Raw genomic sequence first — 22,354 nt, 5'->3', positions numbered from 1 at the left:
TTGAAAATATATTAAACAGTTTTGGGGAGCCTGGGTGGCTCAGTCGGTTGAGCGTCTGTCTTCGGCTCAGGTCATGATCTCGCGGTCCGTGAGTTCGAGCCCCGTGTTGGGCTCTGTGCTGACCGCTCAGAGCCTGGAGCCTGTTTCAGATTCTGTGTCTCCCTCTCTTTCTGACCCTCCCCCGTTCATGCTCTGTCTCTCTCTGTCTCAAAAATAAATAAACATTAAAAAAAAGAAAAAAAGAAAATACATTAAACAGCTTCTTTAACATATATGTTCTAATACAATGTATGAAATCAATTCACTAATCCACAAATTAAAATGCCTAGATATACCTGATGTTATAGTGGAGATCTATTTACAAAGATGACCCATTAGCCCATGATTGATTATTAGTGTGGACAAATTTTTCAGATAAATGCACTTGAACTAACCCAGAAAAAAGGGACTTTGATTGCCAAATGGGACAGAGAGACATCCTGTTTTGAAGGCAGAGCATTGTTGTAAGAAGTAAAATATGGATGTTACCTTAATGAAGGTAAACTGAGGCTACATTTGACACCACAGTTGTGAGGAGTGAGTATGAATATGTGATGTGCCTTCAGAGCTTTCTGAGAATTCTGAGTGTCCAAGAGAAAGAGCAGAACTATGAGGAGCATTAAAGAACATTTGCTGTTTTTTTTTACGTTACTGATGTAGAAACTGAAGTAATCAACTTAATGTATCGTCCATATTGTACCAGACTCTGTTATTTATTTTTAAAACTGTGTAAGATCATGTAATAATTTCCTACTTTTAACCATGTTGACAATAGAATTTTGTTTCTCAGATATAATCTTTAAAGATTATACACCTAGCCTTCGAAGCCTTGTTAAACATATATTGTAGGAGATTGTCCTACATATCAATTTTACCCATCTTTGTCTGAATTGCTCTTCCATGTATTTATTTACATTGCTTTGCACCCTTTGCATTTTACCCATGGGTACTACAGGGATGTCTTGAAGTGTTAACTAACATCTATAACAGTTTTTGACATTGCATGATCCCTGAGGAAAACTATGGTTGTGTATTCTATGTCTACATTAATTATGACTTTTACTTATGCAAATTTGATAAGTCACTGGAGAGTGGAAATGGTGAGTATGTTGGAGATAAAGTGAAATCCTTTCTAGTTAATTGATTTTTCATTTGCTTTACTGCATTAAGTGGAATTGTGTTAGCAATGAACTTAACTCAGACTGGGTTTTATTCCTTTGATCTATTGCTTCATGAAATCTATCTCTTCCTTTCTTTTCATGTATGGTAAATGCTTACCATTCTGCTTTTTATCCTCTGACCTAAGCTAATTAGTTTCCTTCACCGTCATAACACTATGATAACTCTTATTTCTACCACTCCTCTTTAGAATGATACAAGTATAATGAAGAGTCCTGTGAATTACATTTTAACTGTATAACCACATAAAATGTGAAACTTTTTGAGAAGTGAGTCAAACATATTATGCATGCGATGTAACAGATCTCATCTGTTTCTCATCTTAAAGCTCCTTAGATCTTCTTAGGGACAACATCTTCAACCTATAAAATGATATTTTGAGGAGAGCAGACATTTCAGTGAGTCTAAATTTAAAGTTAGAGGATTATCTCCAAGGTTGATCTATTGGAATTACTTATCTGGACTGAAGTAATTCAAGTAATTCAGGTGTAGTGAAACACTTCTAATTTTAAATTCAGAAGCATTAAGGAGTGAGTTGGATTATTGGCTATAGCACTTAGTTGATCCTCTTTCTTATCATTCTTGACTTTTAAAGCCTGGCCTTTTTTAAATGTTCTTCAGAAATCCATGTGCTCACAGCATTTGATTCATTAATTTTGAAAGACTATTATAAAGGCCTTTTAAGTGATAAGTTCAGAGATACCTAAAAACCCAAGTGTGAACATACACAATTAAAAGAAAGAACTCTGTAAAAATGTCATAATGAATCAGAAGTTCCAAAGTGAATCTTGGGTGAAAGGAGACTGATCATATTTTACATGCAAGTCATTTTTTTTTTCAAAGTCTGAATCTTCACTAAATGGATCCTTGGCATTGAAGGTGGGCAGAGGATAAAGAACTTCCTTTGTGTCCATATGCTATAATTGTTTTTACTGTATACATTTGTAAGCCCTTATCTTCTATACTTTTATAAGCCCTTTAGTTTTGTTATTATCAAGTGCTAGAAAGGGATAAAGAGAAAACAGATTTTATAGATATCAAGCTAAATGTCTAAGTAAAGCAGGTACCTAATTTTATCATAGAAGCCTAGGCATAAACTAAATTAATTTTCAAGACATTGTTCTTTCTTCCTTCCCTTCCTTCCTTCCCCTCTTGAAAGATATAATATTTTTCAAGAGTAGTAATGAAATTGCTGCTATTAAAATCTCAGTTTTCATCCAATACTCCCTATTGTAGTGTATATATATTTATAATAGATATATATATCTACAGATGAACACACATATGTAATACATAATTATATATTATGATCTGCACAAAATACTGTTTCAGATTAAGAACTGTTTATAAGATGAGCTTCTAGTTGCTTAACTAAATTGTATTCCAGCATTGATCTGAACCATTTTCAACTAAGTAGCAATAATGGTTTTATATATCACCAAAGATGTCATTATTTGACTTTATTTTCCAATTATATATAGCTTTTTTGCCATCATGCTGGCACAGCAGAGGTAAAAATCTGCATCACTATGTTGTTTCAAATGTAAACAGTTTTTCCACTCAGCTGGACGGAAACAAACCAGTAACTACTACTTGATCTGGGCCTTGAGACAGAATTAGAATTATTCCAGGGGGAGGAGAGAGAAAGGTAAAGGGCCTTTAAGACTGGGGAAGAGTGTGCAAAAACAGAGAAGGGACAGGGATGGCTATGAAAATTGGACGGCAGTGAGGCGAGAGCCCTGCTGTGAGCAGGGGGAGGGGAGTGGGTATTGGACAAGTTGGGAGAAACTCTGCATACATACGCAGGGCCCCCATCAGAGAGAAGTTGAATAGTCAGGCTGAGAAATAGTTAGGTTACTGCATTAAGAGCAAATATTTCTAGGCAAAGAGGAAAGAACAAAGACTTAGAGAAGATCAACAAGAAAAAAAAAAAAAGAAGAAGAAACAATTGCCAAGTCTCAGAAGACAAGAAAGAAAAATGGCTAAACACAAAGGAACACAAAGCACATGTTAGAAAAGTGAAGACACACAGGGATTTCACCCTACATGATACAGTCCTGCCATTCACTGCAGGCAAGGCGAATTGACCGTACCATGTTTTTCCTCCAGAAAAACCTGATCAGCCCCACAATCATTTACAAGCCAGGACTGCAGGAACTTCTTATCCATCGTTACCAGCAGATTAGATGAAACCTATCTGCTCTCTTAGAAAGAATATATAAGAGTGAAAGAGGAATTCTAGATAGAAGTCACTAGAGTTATCATTTTTACTTTCACTCATGTAGACAAATAATTTTACTCTTTTTTTTCCTGGATGGATAGTTCATTGCTTGCACAGTGGTGGGAGACTGTCTGCATACACAGAGTTTATGAAGCTATATCTCTCAAATTATGATCTGCAGATCACCTCCGGCAAAATCTCTGGATTCTAGAACCTCTGGATTCTTCTGTTAAGGAATGCTGAATGAAAATCCAGGGCAGGGAACAAAGAAGCTGTATTTTCAGCAAGTACCTTGCATGAATCTGTTGCACACCAAAGTTTGAAATACATGAGTTTAAGGAGCATTCGTCTGGGTAACTTTCCTATCAGCACTCAAACAGCAAATGCTGACAGAGCCAACCTGGCGAAGTTACTTTTCCTTAATGATACTTAAGTTTCTTTTAATTCACAGCTATAGGAAGGCATCAAACACACTAGCGGAGATAAACACACTAGCGGAGATAAAAGTTTACAGTAATTGTGTTTGCTAAACAAACACAGTATACATGCTTGCACAAAACTAAAATAATATGTTGATATAACTATATTTGTTTTCTGATGTTAAGTACCAATGATTTAGACTAGGAGGGTGAAAACTCCAGCAGCTATGATTAGGGTATGCATCCTGAGTGGATTCTCTTTCACTTTTAGCCTGCTGGTTGTCACATCACTGTGTTAGTCTTATTCCTTCTGCTTATGTGTTCTATAACCCAAATGGAGTGCTGCCCATTGTAAATTCCTAATAAAGACTTGCTAAATTAAATTGTGCTTGATTTTCCCCTCTGGTGATGCAAAACAAAGGAACATGCCATCCAGAGTTGTGAAGGAAGGAAAATAGCTTTTCACAGGTAGCTAGACTCAAGCCATATCTTATTTAACATCATATTCAGAGCTACTGATAGTCCAGCTAAATCAAAATTTAAAGCCATCCCCCACCTTATTTTCCTTCACTTTTCCCTTATGTGTGCTTCTTACCTTTTCTGCCTTTGCTTACACTCTATGACTTCTGCCTGAAATGCCCTTATCCCCCACCCCATAACCTATCCCTTCCTCCTGTTTGCCTGTCTAGATGAAATATTTTCAACCCATGACTGTCCACAATGTGTTACCATTTCCCTCTCATGGCAGTACAATATACCTTATTTTTCTCATGTTTATGGAGGTATAATTTCTTGTTTATATAAATGTCTCCAAAGGCAGATTCTCTTTGCTTCCCCCTTTGAGCACCTAGGTGTACACAGTAGGTGCTCAATTATACTTACTAAAATTAACAAATTAATATCTAGTTAAGAAAGCCAGCTCTGGGAGGACTGCATAAGGACAGATTCCTTTTTGCATCATTGGCACTGTAAAATTGCTAGAAAAAGTTTGCTCTGACTTGGATGTAGAACCACTCTATCAGTCCTGAAATAGAACTATCTTACACTTACAAAACACTAATGGATGTTTTTGAGATTTTCATTTGTGCATAGTACCACGGTTACCAGGTAAACACACAAAGTGTGGAGAGAAATTCAATTATTTCTTTGTGACTCACTGACATTCCACCTAAGTGAACTCTTGTCAATTTGTTTTAATTATTCTTTCTGGAAGTTTTAGAGACAGTTAAGAAAAGGAGTTATAATGCCTAGAAGTCTATAAAAATAAAAAAAAATTAACAATGGACTATAAGATTTTATGACAAGGATGGAACGTGAGATAGGAAGGACATGCTATGTATTTAAATGCATTTGAATCCATTGTCAGAGCCCCTGCATGAGATACACTCAGTGTATGGATAGGCATTAAAATGAGTGAGAGACTGAGGTTCAGTGAAGCTCAACCAAGTATTCCAAATGACTCTGGGAAAGAAAAAAATAAGCCCAGAACTTTGAATACTTCTTTGAAAACATAAATTTTGAAAGAATACATTTCTGAGAATATTTCAATCTTATGTCTAATATATTATCCTGAAGAATAGTCTCCTCTCTTGCCTAAAAGCCAAAGACTAAATAGTAATTTATTCCCTGAGGTAGTGGATGTTGAGGCTTTGTATTATGGGACTAAAATTTACCAGAGATAAAATAGAGTTATTCACTAGAATTTTTTTCTCAGGATCTGTTCTATTATACACTACCCTATCCCCCTAATTCATATTATGACACTGAAAAATACCAGGTCGTCAAACTTAGCTATAAATTACTTCACACCCATAGAAGCATAGGCATTCCAGAAAGTAAATTAATTTTTCACTTTTAGTTTCAGATTACTGACTTTTGGTAAAAGGGTTATGCTAATTTTTCTGGTCGAGTGTCAATTGATGAGTCCCATAGGGCACAGTTAAAATGCTACAAAGATCACTTTTCTTTATCAAATATCTTTAGGCAATTGTGAAACCAAATGAATAGATTTATCCTACCCCACCCCCAAAATAATGGGAAAAAAAAGAGAAAACAAAAATCTTCAAAAATTTTTACCTTATTACTGCATAATAGCTGTATGACTATATATTTAGCCTCTATTTTATTTTGGGTATGTTTTATTGAAATATGCAAAACATTAAGCAATTTTAAACCTGTACAAAAGTAATATAATAAAATGGAAGCTATCCTTTCATGTCACCCTTTGGAAAGGAAGTTAGGAAGCTGTTATACATATTTTCTCTGAATCTGCCTTGAAATATGCATAAATTCACATGACATTTTGGTAAATGTATTTCCCTAAGAAGATTCCATGCATTTCAGGAAGTGTATAATTTGGCAATTACTAAAGAAATTATTCATTTCTCATGTATAAAAAATAAATAGTTGCATTAAATACATGTAACCTGTCAGAATATGACTTATGGTTGCCTCCAGCAATAGCAATGTATGTGCTCTGCTCATTCAATTTAATAATACATTTTCAATAATAAATAAATTAGGTCATAAATTTGTGTTATGTGCTGGAACCTAGAAATAACTCTCCTCTCCCTCCCCTCTTTCCCTCACCACCTCCCCATAATTTCTCTCTCACCTCTCTACATCTCTCTCTCTATCTCTCTCTAACACCCATTACTCCACAGGTAAATGTCTTTTGAAAAAAGTAAAACAAGTATTATGCCAACAGAAAAACAAATAGTCCAAAAGGAAAATGGGCAATAATGAATATGATCAATAATTCCTAAGAACTCTTCCTTATAATTTTATTGACTTTTACATCTCTAACCCTCTTTTATACTAATAGATCCCTCTGAGGATCTAGAACATTCCTTCAACAATTCAGCATCAGTGGAAATCAAGGTCTATTGAGGTCACATGATTGCACAGTCCATAGCAAGTAGTAATTCCTGTTTGGTGAATAAGGCCGTTGGTGTTAAAAAGCAGAAGAAACCTTTGGTGGGGAAAAGGCTACAGCTACCAAGAAACCAGCCACTGAGAAGAAGCCTACAGAAAAGAAACCCACCACAGAAGAAAAGTAGCCACTGAATAAACTTAAATTTGTTTATTCCATAAATGTCAATCATTTTGAACAGCTAGTTTTGAATAAAGCCCTGATCAAAGGCAGCGAGAAACATGAAATAAAAGGAAGTAGTAATTAGCAGCATATTTAGTTTGAGGATAGTTTTCTTGACTTCAGTTCCATATTCTTTCTATGGAACAAATAAGTAGATAATATTGGAATGCTAATTCTCTCATTTAATTGAGCTAGCTTCATGGCTTGTCCTTTATATATTGTTTTAAATTCTTTTTCTTTGCTTCTTTCCTAATACAGAAATTTCAGCAGTGAAAAGGGGTGCTCTTGCTTTGGTCTCAAAGACACAGTTGTGTCTCATGGGTTAAACTGCACCTGGTGTTAAATGGCAAGGTGATGTATGAAAAGGGAGTAACAGAAAATTAAGACCCAGAGGCTAAGAAAACAGGACCAATGCAGGTAATACTACAGATTTTTTTTTTTTTAAACAATGAAGCAGGACAAGCAAAGTAAACTCAGATCTTGAAATATACAGTGTAGATCTTAGCTGAGAGTTTATATATATATATATATATATATATATATATATATATATATATATATTTTAAGTTTATTTATTTTTGAGAGAGAGAGAGAGCGCGCGCGCGCACGCGCGCGCGCATGAATGGGGGAGGGGCAGAGAGAAAGGGAGAGAGAATCCCAAGCACGCTCCAGGCTGTCAGCACAGAGCCTGTCGCAGGGCTCAAACTCACAAACCTTGAGATCATGACCTGAATCAAACCCAAGAGTCACACGTTTAACTGGCTGCACCATCCAGGCACCCCTGAGATTTTTTTTAAGTAGGGTTTAAAACTTGACATTTTTTGTAAATTACAAGCATGGGGTGTGTAAAGGGAGTGGGGATAGGGACCTGCTATGGTCAGTGGTTGCAAGTTTCATGTGTTCTTAAGGTGAAATCATCATTGCTAAGGTCTTTAGGCTATAAATGTACTTGTTTATAAAGGAAGTATTTGGGATTTTGTAAGGTGCATGGTAGTTTATGAAGGGCACAGCATAATAAAAACAGCATAAGTAAGAATTAGATAAATAGGAGCCTTAACCCCAGCTTTACCAATGATTAGCTATGCGTTCTCAGAAAGCTGAGATTCAAATTTTCAACTAGTAACATGATGAAGAGTTGTTATAATATTTAAATAAAGTAAAGCATGCAGGTGCTAACTAAATATTTACTGAGTATTCTTATCTTGTTCCTTGCAGATCCAACCTTGCTTCTCTACCTTGCACTTCATTGATACTCTATTGACACTGTTGAATTACTCTTGTTTTCTGGTATATTTTGGATTCAGACAATCAAAGTTATCCACAGGAGAAGGGAAAGTGAGAGAAAAAATTGACATACGATTTCATTCCTCAGGTCTCTTCCTATGAGGTTGGTGGGGACCACCTTTCTGTACCAAAGGAGGACCAGGATGTCCCTGTAGATGTCCCTCTCCCACCCCATGGTTTCCACTCCTGCTGGGTTCTGCTAAATAAATCCTCCTTCACCTAACCCATTCAGACCTAGGGTAATAGTGCCTTTCCTGCTATGATTATCTCCAGAGTGTCACATCATTACTTGTTGACTTCCTTCAAACCCCTCACACCTTTGCAAATAGTCCTTTTATTAAACTCTCCTCAAACGCCCCTTTTTGATATGCCATCTGTTCTCCAGCCAGGACACCAGTGGAATAGTTATTATCGTTATTATCATTATTACAGAGTGGTCTCTCTGAATGCCATGCCAACTGCTCTTATGAAGGCGATTCATAGTAACTGCCTTGATAATTTTGACAGCTAACAAGTGACACATGGAAATGCAGAACTGTCAATCTTGTGATTAATTATCCAAAGTGTCAGACATCATAAAGGGACTCAAAAGTGTTCATGTCTATTGAAAAGTGAACTAATTTACTAATTATATATATGTACATTTGGTTGTATATTGTTGAAAATTGCACAAACGTGTATCTATCAAATTATATAATTGTAAATATAAAACTAAGACAAAAATAGGTTTTATCTTTTGCATTATGAGAATTATGAAATATATGTCTTCCAGAGAGTGGCTGGGATGGGGACTGGTGAGAGAGAGAGGCCTCTGCCTTCAGTTCTCGGGAGGCAGGACACAGCGATCACAGCTGTGAACTAGCTTGTCCTGCCCTGACAGGTGGCTCTTACTCCAAAGGCGGACACACTGTGGGCATTGGTTTCACTGGGATAAACAGCAGCAAGCAAAGTCTATTCCACTGCATGAAAAAAAATAAAAGATCTTAAAGATTGGGCTTAATGAATTTAAAATATTGGCAAAAGATGGGGCACCTGGGTGGCTCAATCGGTAAGCATACGACCTCAGCTCACATCATGATCTCACAGTTCATGAGTTCCAGCCACCTGTTGGGCTCTGTGCTGACAGCTCAGAACCTGGAGCATCAGAGTCTGTGTCTCTGCCCCTCCCCTGCTTGCGCACATACTCTCTCTCTCAAAAATAAACATTTAAAGAAAAATTTAATATATACATCCAAAGGATACAAAATAGAATATATTAATATATATTATATACATATATAATATACATATACATATTAATATATGTCATATATATTAACATATATATATTAATATATATGCAAAAGATGCAAAATAGAATAGGACCAAAACAGGTTTTTAATTTAGAATGCTACAAACCACATCAGTTAAATAATTTTAGTAGCCTAACTTTTAGAAATCACACACTGGCTGACATTTTTCAGTCACTTCCTCTGAAGCAATTTAATACATATCAGAGAATATCAGCTTATTCACTTCTACAAAGCCAGAGCAAAATAAATTAGGGGAGAGATTCTCCTCCTAGTAAATACTGAGAAGATGAGCATTCATTTTCTGGATGTTTCCTATCAGTGAGATTTCCAATAACCCATAGTTTCAGGCAATTCGCTCCTTCTACCTCATTTGGTTGACCCAGGCATTGGGATTGATTGCCACAGGTTTAATATAGCTACAACTAATGGCTTGTAGATTCTTTTATAATCAAACCTTGCTTGAAATGTCTATTAAAGTTTGCCCCAGGAATCAGAATGTCAGAGTACCTGGGACAAATGACTTTCTCCAAGTCAGGTGTAAAAACACTTCCTAACAAGGTAGCATAGCAGTTGTTTATTTTAGAACTTATGAAAATTAAGAAAAACAAACCAAAACTTAAAAATGTTTATTAGTGTTTTAAATAATAAGTAATAAGGAAGATTTGGAGACATCTCTAGAGGTAAAATGTATTTTACTGGCCATTGGGAACACGATGGAGAATATAAACTAAGGACATGTTGCTGCTTTTCACTTAGAATGTTGGCTGTGGTTTTGCCATCAATGCACACAGACAGCAGAGATATCAGTCTAACAATCTTAAACTTCATTCAAATGTGGACCTTTTAAAATCATTTGAACTTTGTGTTTTTTTTAAGAATGAACATCTTATGGCTTCAAATACCAAGGGTGAAGACAATAAATTGAACCCAATTATCTGGGTCTTATCATGGAGCCAGAATTTGTTCTCTGATGATATTTTTAAATAATTATTTCTTTGTTGTGCCTATAATTTGTTTCTTATAACTTGCACTGACATAATTACTTCAAAATGTATAAAAACTAATTTATTTCCCCAAGACATAAGTTGAATATATCTTAATGCATAGTAAAAGCAATTATATAAGTGAAGTCTTTGTACATTTTAAACAGGAATAAAAAGGAAAGGAATACCAAAAAGTCTCAAACTGACTGTTGAGCAGGGAGAATTACATAAGGATGAGAAATTCAATTTGGAAAATATTTACTGATATAGAACCTAACACGTGGTTATTATTGAGGGTGATGATGTACTTGTCCAACTTAACATGTAATTATAATTGACTTACCAACAGAAAATTGTAACAAATTCTCATCTCTGTGCACAGAGAGTCTGAAACCTACTTCTTAGGTTTAATTCAGGAGATTTCATTAATATAGTTAACATAACCAAATATTTTGACACATATGTATTTAAAACTACCATATATTCAAGTATATCTCATTAGATTTTTGTGTATCTAAGAGTATTTGGAAAAAATTACAGTGTGAATATAATTAAAATCTTAAACTAAGAAATAATGACATCACAAGAGAACTAAGATCAAAATGTTGAACCATATTGTTCATGGCTTAACATCCTACATCCAAATATTTCTCAATGTGTCTGGTGCTTTGACTAGTGCCTTAAAAAGCTAGTTTGCATAAATATTCAAGAGTTACAAGAAGAGCATTTCTTTACCTCAAAAGGTCTCATACTTACTCTTAAAGGATTATCTCTTTGATTAAACTCAAACTAGAAATCAATGCAAAGAAAGAATTAAAAGCTCCCAAGCTTTCAGAATGCTTTGAATATGGGTAAATGTATGAAGCAGGAAGAAGCAGGACAGTTACATTAATTATAAACAAAGGTGCAGCTTTATTCCTGTGACTGTACAAAATCGTAGTATTTTCAGAAGGGGATATTAAAAAACAAATTATGAAAGCTTTACTGTAACAACCAGTCTTTATCCTACAATGACATGTTTTCTACTTAGTTGTATTTCTGCTTGCACACTTGATTTTATTTGATCATTCTGACATGAAAACACCATTCCATCTTAGGGTTGTCTGGGTGACTTAGTTGAGTGCCTGACTCTTGATTTTGGCTCAGGTCATGATCTCAGGGTCATGAGATCAAGCCTTGGATCCACTCCACACTAGGCATGGAGTCTGCTTAAGATTCTCTCTCTCTCTCTTTCTCTCTCCCTCTCCCCCTTTCCTCCACTAGCATGTGTGGTCTCTCTCTCTTTCTCAAAAGACAAAAATAGGGGCGCCTGGGTGGCGCAGTCGGTTCAGCGTCCGACTTCAGCCAGGTCACGATCTCGCGGTCCGTGAGTTCGAGCCCCGCGTCAGGCTCTGGGCTGATGGCTCGGAGCCTGGAGCCTGTTTCCGATTCTGTGTCTCCCTCTCTCTCTGCCCCTCCCCCGTTCATGCTCTGTCTCTCTCTGTCCCAAAAATAAAAAAATAAAAAAAATAAAAAAAAAAAAAGACAAAAATAAAACAAACACAAAAATCCCTGCATCTTAGTAAAATATATATATTTCCTGTTATCTTTTAGTCATTTGTTATTTTAGTCTTGATGGGTTTAAGATTTTATTTGATTAGATTTGTTTTTTGATAACTTGCCATCTGTGATTATTTGAAATCAATGTGAAAATGAAAGTATGAAAGTGATTGTTGTTGTTAATTGTTTTTAGTCCCTGCTCATGCCTTAGTGCCATTTTTGGAAGAGTAACTGGGGCAACAGAAAAGAAAATGAGGAACAAATATAATATGAATAATACATGGTTATCAAATGTCTTTATACATCAAAATTCATTTGTTTAATCAATATAAAATTACATTACCAAATTGTATTTAGTTATGAGCATATGGTAAAAATTAGCAATAGTTTTTTAATAAATGTTTTGAATTGCCTGAGGCTGCTTTGATCTTCAAAACTATCATGGTCATCTTTAATAGGTGTTCTGAAGTTCATGTGATTGACTTCCTAACGCTCATTGTGTACCCATAAATCTTACATTCCTTTCTAGGAGGAGAATAGAGAACCCTTGCACATCACAGAACAGGAATCAGACCTCTTGCACAAACCTTTCAAGTACTTAAAGCTGTAAATAGGCACCACTAAATCTACATTGATTCAGGAAATGGTTCAGGCCACTGCACCCCCTCACTGATCAATGACCCCCTGTCCCTTTAAAAACCTCTTGGCTAGGCAGAAAGCACAGAGTTGGCTTTTGGACAAGAATCTGCCTTCTCCCCAGGTGGCCCAGGCTTCTGAATAAAGCTCATACTCCTTTCCAATCAACAGTCATCCCCTGACAAATGGCCTTTTGAGCAATGGGCAGCCGAACTTGGGATTTGGTAACAACTTTTGGGAAGCCAACTAGGAGCCAATGCTCCTGTGGCATCCAGTTCCCTCTGGGAACTCCAAAGCAGCGCAGTTGTCTAGGGCAGCACTCCAGGGCTTACTTGTTCATTTCCTGAGCTAGTAACTTGGATTACTGGAGGGGGTTAGCTGCTCAGGTTTAGTTGGTTTCAGGGAGAGAATCTGAAGAATCTGGCAACTGCAGAGGCTTCTTTTGTCTTGGGGAAATTCCGTGTTGATTCCTAACACTTGCTCTTTGACTTGAATGGAAAGGGAAAGAGCATCTGGGGCAAGCTTACAAGCTTTTGGACTGGGTAGGTTTGTTGAAAGTGCACATCAACATGGTTTCTCTTTTGTGAAGAGCTAGGAACTTTTGTTTTCATTGTCTGTGCTTTCCCATTCTGGAAGTGGCAAACAGTTGGGAGAAACTAAGAATTTGAATAATGGTCAATTGGTCAATTCCTTTGTGATATGGGGCAGCTATGTCTTTGGTGTGTGTGTGTGTGTGTGTGTGTGTGTCATCTTTGGTGTAATGGGGGTTCTATCTCTATCCCGCCGACATTGAGCCAAATTTTGAATAAAAGGAAGGAGTATAGTCAGGAATCTACGACTAAGCAAAAGCTGATTTTCTATTCTAATACTGCCTGACCAATGTACTTTCTAGAAGCAGATGAGAGATGGCCCCTAAATGGATCTTTAAACCATTACACCATTTTACAACTAGGGATATTTTGTCAAAGAGCAAGAAAGGATAATTAGATACCCTATGTTCAGGCTGCTTGTCTTTACATAGTAAAGATGCTGCCCAGGAAAAAAAGTGAATTAATGGTGCAGAGACAAGGGGAAAAACCAAATTTTTTTTCCTGATGATGCTGTATACAATATAGGAATATAGAAATGAAAAATAGAAGGGATAGGAAGAATATGTGGCAAATCTAACCCCACTGCCCCCTCTGCAGGAGCTCTTACCTCCACCTTCTCCTCCTCACCATTCTAAGGGGTGGAACAAAGGAATCCTGGAACAGTCTCTTCCTTTAAGACCTGGCAGGGCACCCAATTTGGACAGGAAGTACCCCACTATGGGTAGTGGGCAATATCCTTAAGGCAATACCCAGTCGAGGGCATTGGTGCTCGAGGACAGCCTCTCAGATGTTATTGGACATATATTCCTTTTACAACTTCAGACTTCATGAGTTATAAAAATGCAAATCCCCCCTTATAGTGAGACCCCCCCCCCCAAAAATGGTAGAACTCTTTTTGAGCACTTTTGCAGCTCATCAGGTCAGCTTGGGCAGATATCCAAGCTTCAGTGAATACCATATTAACTTCGGATGAAAGATGAAAGATGGCTAGTATTAGTCAATGAAATGAGGAAGCCCAGCACCCCCATCATGAGGATCCAGCCCAGACCCCGCACCTGCCTTTGCATTGGTTGAGCCCAATTGGGACCCAAACCAAGGGGGTTTGCCTGGACCTGAGCATTATCAGCAGTACATCTTGGCAGGTTTAAGTAAAGGTCTCCCAAGCAGTGCAGTTTCAGTAAGATTCAAGAATTGAGAGATACAACAGAAAGTCTGGCTTGGTTAGAAAAGATTTACCTAATTTATCAGAAATGTACAGATATATCATCAGAGGCCCCAGAAAATATCCACATGGTAAACATGACATTCATAGGGCACAGCATGCCTGATATAAGGAGAAAGCTCCAAAAGGAGAAAAAGGTAGTAGGAATGGAACCATCACAGCTAGTTGATGTAGCCTATGAAGTATTTATTGCATGAGAAGTAAAAGGGCTCACCAGGCCGCAGTCAATGGAAAGTGTGGAAGGCAGGGATGGGAAAAAGAAAAGTAAGTGACCTCGAGGAAGTAAGAAAGGAGCTATTGGTCAGAATCAGTGCCACTACTGCAAAAAGGGAGGGCACAGAAAGGGGATTGCCTGAAATTGAAAGGAAAACAAAGGCAGGGAGGAGGGACAAGGTATAAATAAATGGTGATGGAAGGAGAGGAAGATGACAAATGAAGAGGCTCCCTACCATCTCGTTGATTCAGTTACCATTTCCCCACAGGAGCCCTGGGTACAATTTCCACTGAGGAATCAGCTGATGGACTTCTTAGTGGACACAGGGGCCATGTACAGCATCTTGAATACTAAATTGATACAAAACACCCAGAAGGCAGTCTCTGTAGTTGAGGGTCTCAGGTCAAGAACAACAAAGACCTTTCCTACAATGACTAGAATGCAAGTTTGGTGATTTTTCTTTGAGACATCATTTTCCTTATATGCCAGAATGTCTGATCTTACTGGGCAATTCTTGCTTTGTAAACTAAACGCTCAGGTAACTCTCTCCAAAGAAACAAGCACCTACAAATAAAGGTACCTCCGGGTAAAGTGCTCCCATTACAAGCTGTTCTAACTCAGGTTAAGACACCAGAAGCAGACCCATTCCCTCCTGAAATCAATAAACAAGTAAAGTGATTTGGGCAGATAGAGTGGTAGGGAGGGCAAAAGATGTGACACCTGTATGAACAGACTTGAAAGAGGAGATTTACCATCCCTAGGAAAAGGCAGTACCCTTTAAAAAAAGGAAGTTCTAGAAGATATACAGGCCAACTTGCAGAAGTTCTTGAAATATGGCTTAATTTGAGCTTGAAGGCCATACGATAAATACAACCATTCTTCCAAAAAAAAAATACTCATGAGTACCATTTTGTACAAGATTTATGGGCCATTAATTAAGCCATACAAGACATACCTGACTTTGTCCAATCCATACACACTAACTGTAATAGTTGGTGATTATGAATGGTTGATTGTACTAGATCTAAAGGAAGCCTATTTCTGAATTCCGACAGAGAAGGCCCAACTGTTGTTTGCTTTTGAATGCCAGGACCCTTAGAAATCAGAACCACCTCCTGAAACTATTGGATGGTGTTACCATAAGGATTTAAAAATCACCCCTGCCCCACTATTTTTGGTGAAATCTTAGCAAAGGATTTGAGGATGATAAAATTAGCTGATGGGACTTTATTACAGGTATATCATTTGTTAGTTGATACCCCCACTTATGAAGTTTGTCTAGACAATACTATTCTGGTTTTAAATCATTTGGCAGACTGCAAATATAAAATGCCAGCATACAAGGCCCAAATTTGTAAATAAGAGATTGTTTATCTTGGCTTTCAGCTGTGTCAGGGACAATGTATCCTCACTGATGGGGTGGGGGGTGGGGGGAAGAAACAGTTTTAGCTCTACAAACCCCCAGAAATCAGTGACAACTCTATGAGTTTGGGGGAATCGCTGGTTTCTGTCCGATCTGAATTTCAAATTATGGTTTGATAGTCAAGCTTTATGTGAAGCTCTAAGAGAATTGGATTCAGACCCTTGAATTGGACTATGGAATATCAATTGGCATTTGAGACAATAAAGGAAAAATTGGCAAATGCCCCAGTTCTAGGATTATGAAACCCTAGAAAGCCCTTTAAGCTATACATACATGAAAGGCAAGGTCACAGATTAGGGGTCCTCATACACATTCTTGAGGATAGTCCACAGCCAGTGGCCTATTTCTCTGAGCGATTAGAACCCACAGCCAAAGGATAGCTCCCCTGTTGGAAGGCTGTTGCAGCTATTTGTGACATACTACAGGAGGCAGAAATGTTAACGCTTGGGCAAGAGATAATGGTGTATGCGCCTTACCAAATATTAACCCTTTTAGAACAGAAACAGGATATTGGCTAATAGCTACAAGAATGAGTGGATAGCAAGCTATATTGTTAGACAATCCAAATGTGACTTTATAGCAACAGCATTGAATCCAGCAACTTTGCCACCTGATAACTTGAACACCACCTCAAGTAAGAATAAATGTGTTAAGATCATTGATGCAGTATATTCTAGCCAGTCAGACCTCCTCCATCAACCACTGCCGGCACCAGATTATGGGTTATTTACAGATGGTAATAGTGTCATGGACAATGGCAAGCAATGATCTGGATATGTAGTGGTCACACTGGTTCAGATAATAAAAGCACATGCTTTCCCCCCAACTACCTCCTCACAAAAGACAGAACTGATTGTTCTAACATGGGCCCTGGAGTTATCACAAGTGGAAAAGGTAAATATTTATACCGACTCAAAATATGCTTTTGTGATAACTCATGCACACCAGACAATTTGGAAAGAGAGGGGTTTATTGATCTTCCCCAACAATGACATTAAATATTCCCAAGAAATCCTGTGATTATTAGAAGCTATCTATCTTCCTGCTGATATAGTGATTATGCATTACCCAGGGTACCCAAAGGGGAATTCTCAAATAGCAAGAGGTAACTGGTTAGCAGATGCAACAAGCCAAAATAGTGGCCAAAAACTCACACTCGAGAGATCCTTGAGTGGATCTCTCTGCCTTTAAACCCCAGTACAGGAAATAAGATGAAGAGAGAACGCACACAAAAATGGGGCTTTACTCAAACAGACCCCACTGCTTCATGGAAAATAACTCCCATTGGATAATACTATTACCTGAATAGATAGTATTACCTATGCCCTGATAGTGAATCTAGTCTTAAAGCATCTGCATGAAGGATCACACTACGGGAAGGATGCTTTAATGGATTTTATTAGGCCTCATTTGAAGGAGACTTATCTATAGAAAATGGCCCACACAGGCACCCAGAGATGTACTGTACATGCAAAGAATAATCCAAACAATGAGAGACACTTACCAGGTCAAGGGATACAATATAAATTGGAATGTCCTTTTGAGGATTAGCAGATAGGCTTTACCCACATTCCTAGGACTACTTGGAATTGTAAATATTTACTAGTATATGTAGGTATATTTTTGGGATGGTTTTAAGTGTTTCCCACCTAAACATAAAAAAGTCCAGATATTGTAAGACTCTTGCTAAAGGAAATTATTCCTAGATTTGGCTTATCCAGCACTATTCAGAGTGATAATGGGCCTGCCTTTCTATGTGAGGTGGTATATAAAGTAAATGCTGCTTTACAGATCATCCAGAAATTGCATCCTTCATGGAGACCTCAATCAACAGGAAAAATGGGGGAAAGATGAATCATACGTTGAAAAAGACTTTGACTAAAAGCTGTCAAGAAACTAACCTGAAATGGGATAAGATTGTACCGATTTCCCTTCTCTGCATTAGGATTGCCCCCAAAAGTGGGCTAAAATTAAGCCCTTTGAGATTGTATTTGAGAGACCCTTTTAAACCTAGGCTCTAGGGACAGCACCCTTAGACTTAGAAAATGAAAGTAAGATTAAACAGTATGTACAACATTTGAGTCAGGTATTAACTGTTTGCACAAGTTTGTCCTCTCCAGGTCTATGTATGCTTCAGATGAGCCACTTCATCCTTTTAGGCCTGGAGACAGAGTACTATTATAAAAGACCTGTAAAAATCAAGAGCCTGATCAAAATTTGGCTGAGAAATGGATGGGGTGTTATGATGTTTGACTAACCATCATACCTCTCTAAAATTTTCAGGTATCAGCCACAGATACACTATACCAGAATGAGGAGGGTTCTAGCTACAGATGACAAAGAAGCCACTGAAAGTCCCTGCTGGGAAAGCCATCCTATTCAAGATTTAAAAGACCTCTTTAGGAAAGGAAACCTATGACAACTATGTTCATTCTGTGGCCCATATTAATGATGTCTTCTCTCTCCCTAGGTTGGAAAGACAATGCACTCGTACAGGTAACTCCGAATTTGGCTATAGTACATGTTCTTCTGATTGTTGGATAGGTCGTCCAAAAGCTCAGTGGATGCTGGACCATGGAGACCTCTTGGCCCACCCTATTTATAACACCTGAAGGCAACTGATTTCCAATTACAAAGGCCCAAATACTAATGTATAGGCTTAGAATAGTTAGATTCTTCCAAAATGATCATGAGGCACCCAGTGTGTTATGGTCCCTCCAATTACTGAACTAAAAGAGTTAATCTTCAAAGGACAGAGCAGGCATATATTCCTCAATTAGATATCATGTGAAACCACCTCCCAAAAGGGAGAAACTCCCTACGTGTAAACGATAGTCTGTTTTCTTTCTGGCTATGGACAATATCCATAGCCAAGTTCAGGTGGGCAGGAATTGGATGGAATTAGCTGCTCTATTACTGAGCTGATTCTAAGACCTGAGGAGGTCTCCACATTTTGTCTTTGTGCTCTATTTTGGTTTGTCTTTATTTGCAAATTAGTCATGGCCACAGACCATATTACAAAGTTTTTAACCCCAAACGGTGTCGTCTGGCCACCCTGGTGATCCCCTTCTCCCTTCATCCTGCTAACAAAACCAAACATTGAGCCACCTCCCTAAAATTATTTCCCAGACCGACTTGTGATCTTCCAGGCAATATCCCTGATGGGATGAATGTTTCTTTCATTATATGTTGCTGTGGTGGGAGGGCTGCTGCCCAATAACATGTGCTTTGCAGTCTGTCGTAAATTCTCCACCACTGGGGATAATACAACTGCCAAATATTTGGCTAACTCACAGAAATCAGTAGAATCTCTTGCTAAAGTTGTCCTGGATAACCGTATGGCTCCTAACTGAGCAAGAGGGAGTTTGTGTTGTTGTTAATTTGTCTTGCTGCACATATATCAATACCTCCTCAGAGGTAGAAACCGGTATTGATAAAATCAGACAGCAAGCCACTTAGTTACAGCAAACCCTATATTTCTACCTGCTCTGTTCCAGGGAGGATATGATTGGTTCACAAACCTCTTCTACTAGATACCATCAGGATTTAAGTCCACATTACAAGGCATTCTAAAATTAGGACTCACCCTGATGTTAGCGGTACTATGTGTATACCTAAGACTTAAGCTCACTACATTGTGTATATAAAAAACTTCAAGCAAGCCACATCAGCAGTCATAAATTAATGCTTCAAATACACATTAACATATTCCATCCCAAGGTCCTGAATATACCCTTTATCAACCTGAAGAAGCTACAGAAGGTGAGTCTTCTCCCTCAATACCATAAATATGGAATAAAATTAACAGTGGGGAATTAAGGCCACCTTGATCTTTGTAACTAACATGGTGATCTTTCATATGTGTTCTTAAGTTCATGTGATTGACTTCCTGACCCTCATCGTGTATCTATAAATCTTACATTCCTTTCTAGGAGAAGAACAGAAAGCCCTCATACATCACTGAACAGGAATCAGACCTCTTGTACAAACATCAAGCACCTCTGAAAATAAGCACCACTAAATCTCATGGAATCAGGAAACGTTTCAGGCTACTGCACCCCCTCACTGATCAATGACACTCTGTCCCTTTAAAACCCTCTTGGCTAGGCAGAAACACAGAGTTGGCTTTTGGACAAGAGTCTGCCTTCTCCCCAGCTGGCTGGCCTCCTGAATAAAGCTCATATTCCTTGCCAACCAACAGCCATCTCTTGAGTATTGGCCTTTTGACCAATGGGCAGCCGAACATGGGATTTGGTAACATGCCCTTCTCATAGTTGGAGACCACTGAATTAAAAGTTATCAGAAAAAAAATCCTCTTCTCCTATACCTTCTCAATCTTTATATCTCTTTCTTATATTTATTTGAGAAGCCTTGAATTCTTGAGGACTAAGAAGTCTTCCTTGTTTTCATTTGAATTTTGATACAAATAACTTTGTTCCAAAGAACATCAAAATAGATAGCTTACCAGGGGTGCCTGGATGGCTTAGTCAGTTAAGCATCCAACTTCAGCTCAGGTCATGATCTCATGGTTGATGAGTTCAAGTCCCGTGTTGGGCTCTGTGCTGACAAATCAGAGCCCGGAACTTGCTTCAAATTCTGTGTGTCCCTCTCTGTCTGCCCCCTCTCCTCCTGTCTCTCTGCCTCTCAAAAATAAATAAACTTTAAAAAAATAGTTTAGCAGACATTAATATTCATGCCCTATTAAAATAATGTTTTATGTAATATTTTTAGTATTTATAGATGGACTATCTATGAATAGTCCTTCTTGAAATGGTTTTATACTTTAAATAATATAAAATTAATTAATGCTTTATATATTTAAATAGTCATACAATAGGTAGAAATGTTGAATGACTAAATTAAAGGAATTTAGAAAAGATTATTTATTATCCACTGTACTTAAAGCTTAAAAGTGCTGAAAATAATTTTATTAGTTGTCTTTAATTAGAGTTTAAGGTAAACAATAAAGGAAACTTAGATATACTAAACTCCCCATAATACACCCTATGCAACAATACAGAATTATGTCTAGTATGCTACTCAAGATTAAGCATTAAAGAAAAAGCAGCAGATATCAACATTTACATTGGCAAATGCATTTATCTTCAGTTGATTAGAGCAAATATGGTCTTTTCAGACAACGTGGCTCTAGTGAGGTGAATTTACTTCTTGGTTTTAAATTCTGTACAATAAAAAGTAAAGGGATCTCAATTTAAAGCTGAATTCTTCTATGCAGCACATTTTATATCTACCTGAATTCAAGTTTATGTGCCTAATGAATGAGTTACAATGCTCAAGCACCTATTAATAATGAGAAGATGAAGTTAGATAAGGTGCGGCTTGCCTGATCTTTGCAAGTCTCCCAGAACCAAGGTGCACTGCCGTTTAAGCATGCATCTTTAAGAATCACAGTGTGTGCAAGGATGCTTGGGTTTCAAAAAAATCCCTCAATGATGAAGAAGAAATTATCTGTTGTGTCATCACCTCCCAAGAAGCTCTTCTATAAATAAGGTTAACACAGACCAAATAAGACTTTTCCTTTTGGAGAAACAAGGACCACACATGTGCCTGTGATAACTCATATGTGTTTCATAGAAATGATAAAGTTATTATGCGGTGGCCTATTTGGCCAGTTTTGAATTAGAAGCCTTAGAACAAATTCCGTATGTCGGAAATTGAGTGAGTAAACTCGTGTTGAATAATGAGAATGATAAATTAAAGAATATACGTGTGATTTATCATTCCTTCCTAGAGAACACCTTTAGTAATAGCAAATGTAAATTAAGATGACACTACAAAACAGATTAGGGGAGAATAGCATGCAGAATTCCAGCGAGATTAACAATGAGGACAGGAGGCATTTTAAAAATCACAGAAGATATTCAAGCACCTACTGGTCTTGGAAAGAGTCAGTGTTTGTCTAGTCCCTTTCATCCAAGAATCTCACTACATTTAAATGTATTTCAAATTGATTTTCACGTGCTAAAGCATTCATATTGTAATTTAAATCCAACAGATCAAAATAAAAATCACAGTGCCCTGTGTTTATTAAAAACTACAAAACAGAAAGAAAACTACTAATGAATCCCTCTTGGTAAATTATTCACAAACAGACACAAACACAGGGAAGATGAGCAGAAAACACTGTGCTTCACTAACACTGTGGGGTAGGATAATTTATTGGAAAATTCATTTGTGTTTTGGTTTCTCTGCTAAGGA

The 22,354-nt window shown here is 37.5% G+C and overlaps 1 long non-coding RNA gene across 1 annotated transcript; it reads left to right on the top strand.

Annotated features, from left to right (window-relative positions):
* The first annotated feature begins 1,980 nt into the window (after positions 1-1,980).
* Positions 1,981-20,406, top strand: LOC131484897 (uncharacterized). The gene is made up of 4 exons (XR_009248491.1): positions 1,981-2,097; positions 7,211-7,369; positions 18,419-18,631; positions 20,068-20,406. It is a non-coding gene; the product is annotated as an uncharacterized LOC131484897 (long non-coding RNA).
* Positions 20,407-22,354: the final 1,948 nt, after the last annotated feature.

Source organism: Neofelis nebulosa, chromosome 1 (genome assembly GCF_028018385.1).
Source record: "Neofelis nebulosa isolate mNeoNeb1 chromosome 1, mNeoNeb1.pri, whole genome shotgun sequence".
NCBI lineage: Eukaryota > Metazoa > Chordata > Mammalia > Carnivora > Felidae > Neofelis > Neofelis nebulosa.
The sequence above is the reverse complement of the archived record's forward strand: the minus strand, read 5'-3'. Positions and strand labels throughout refer to the sequence as shown.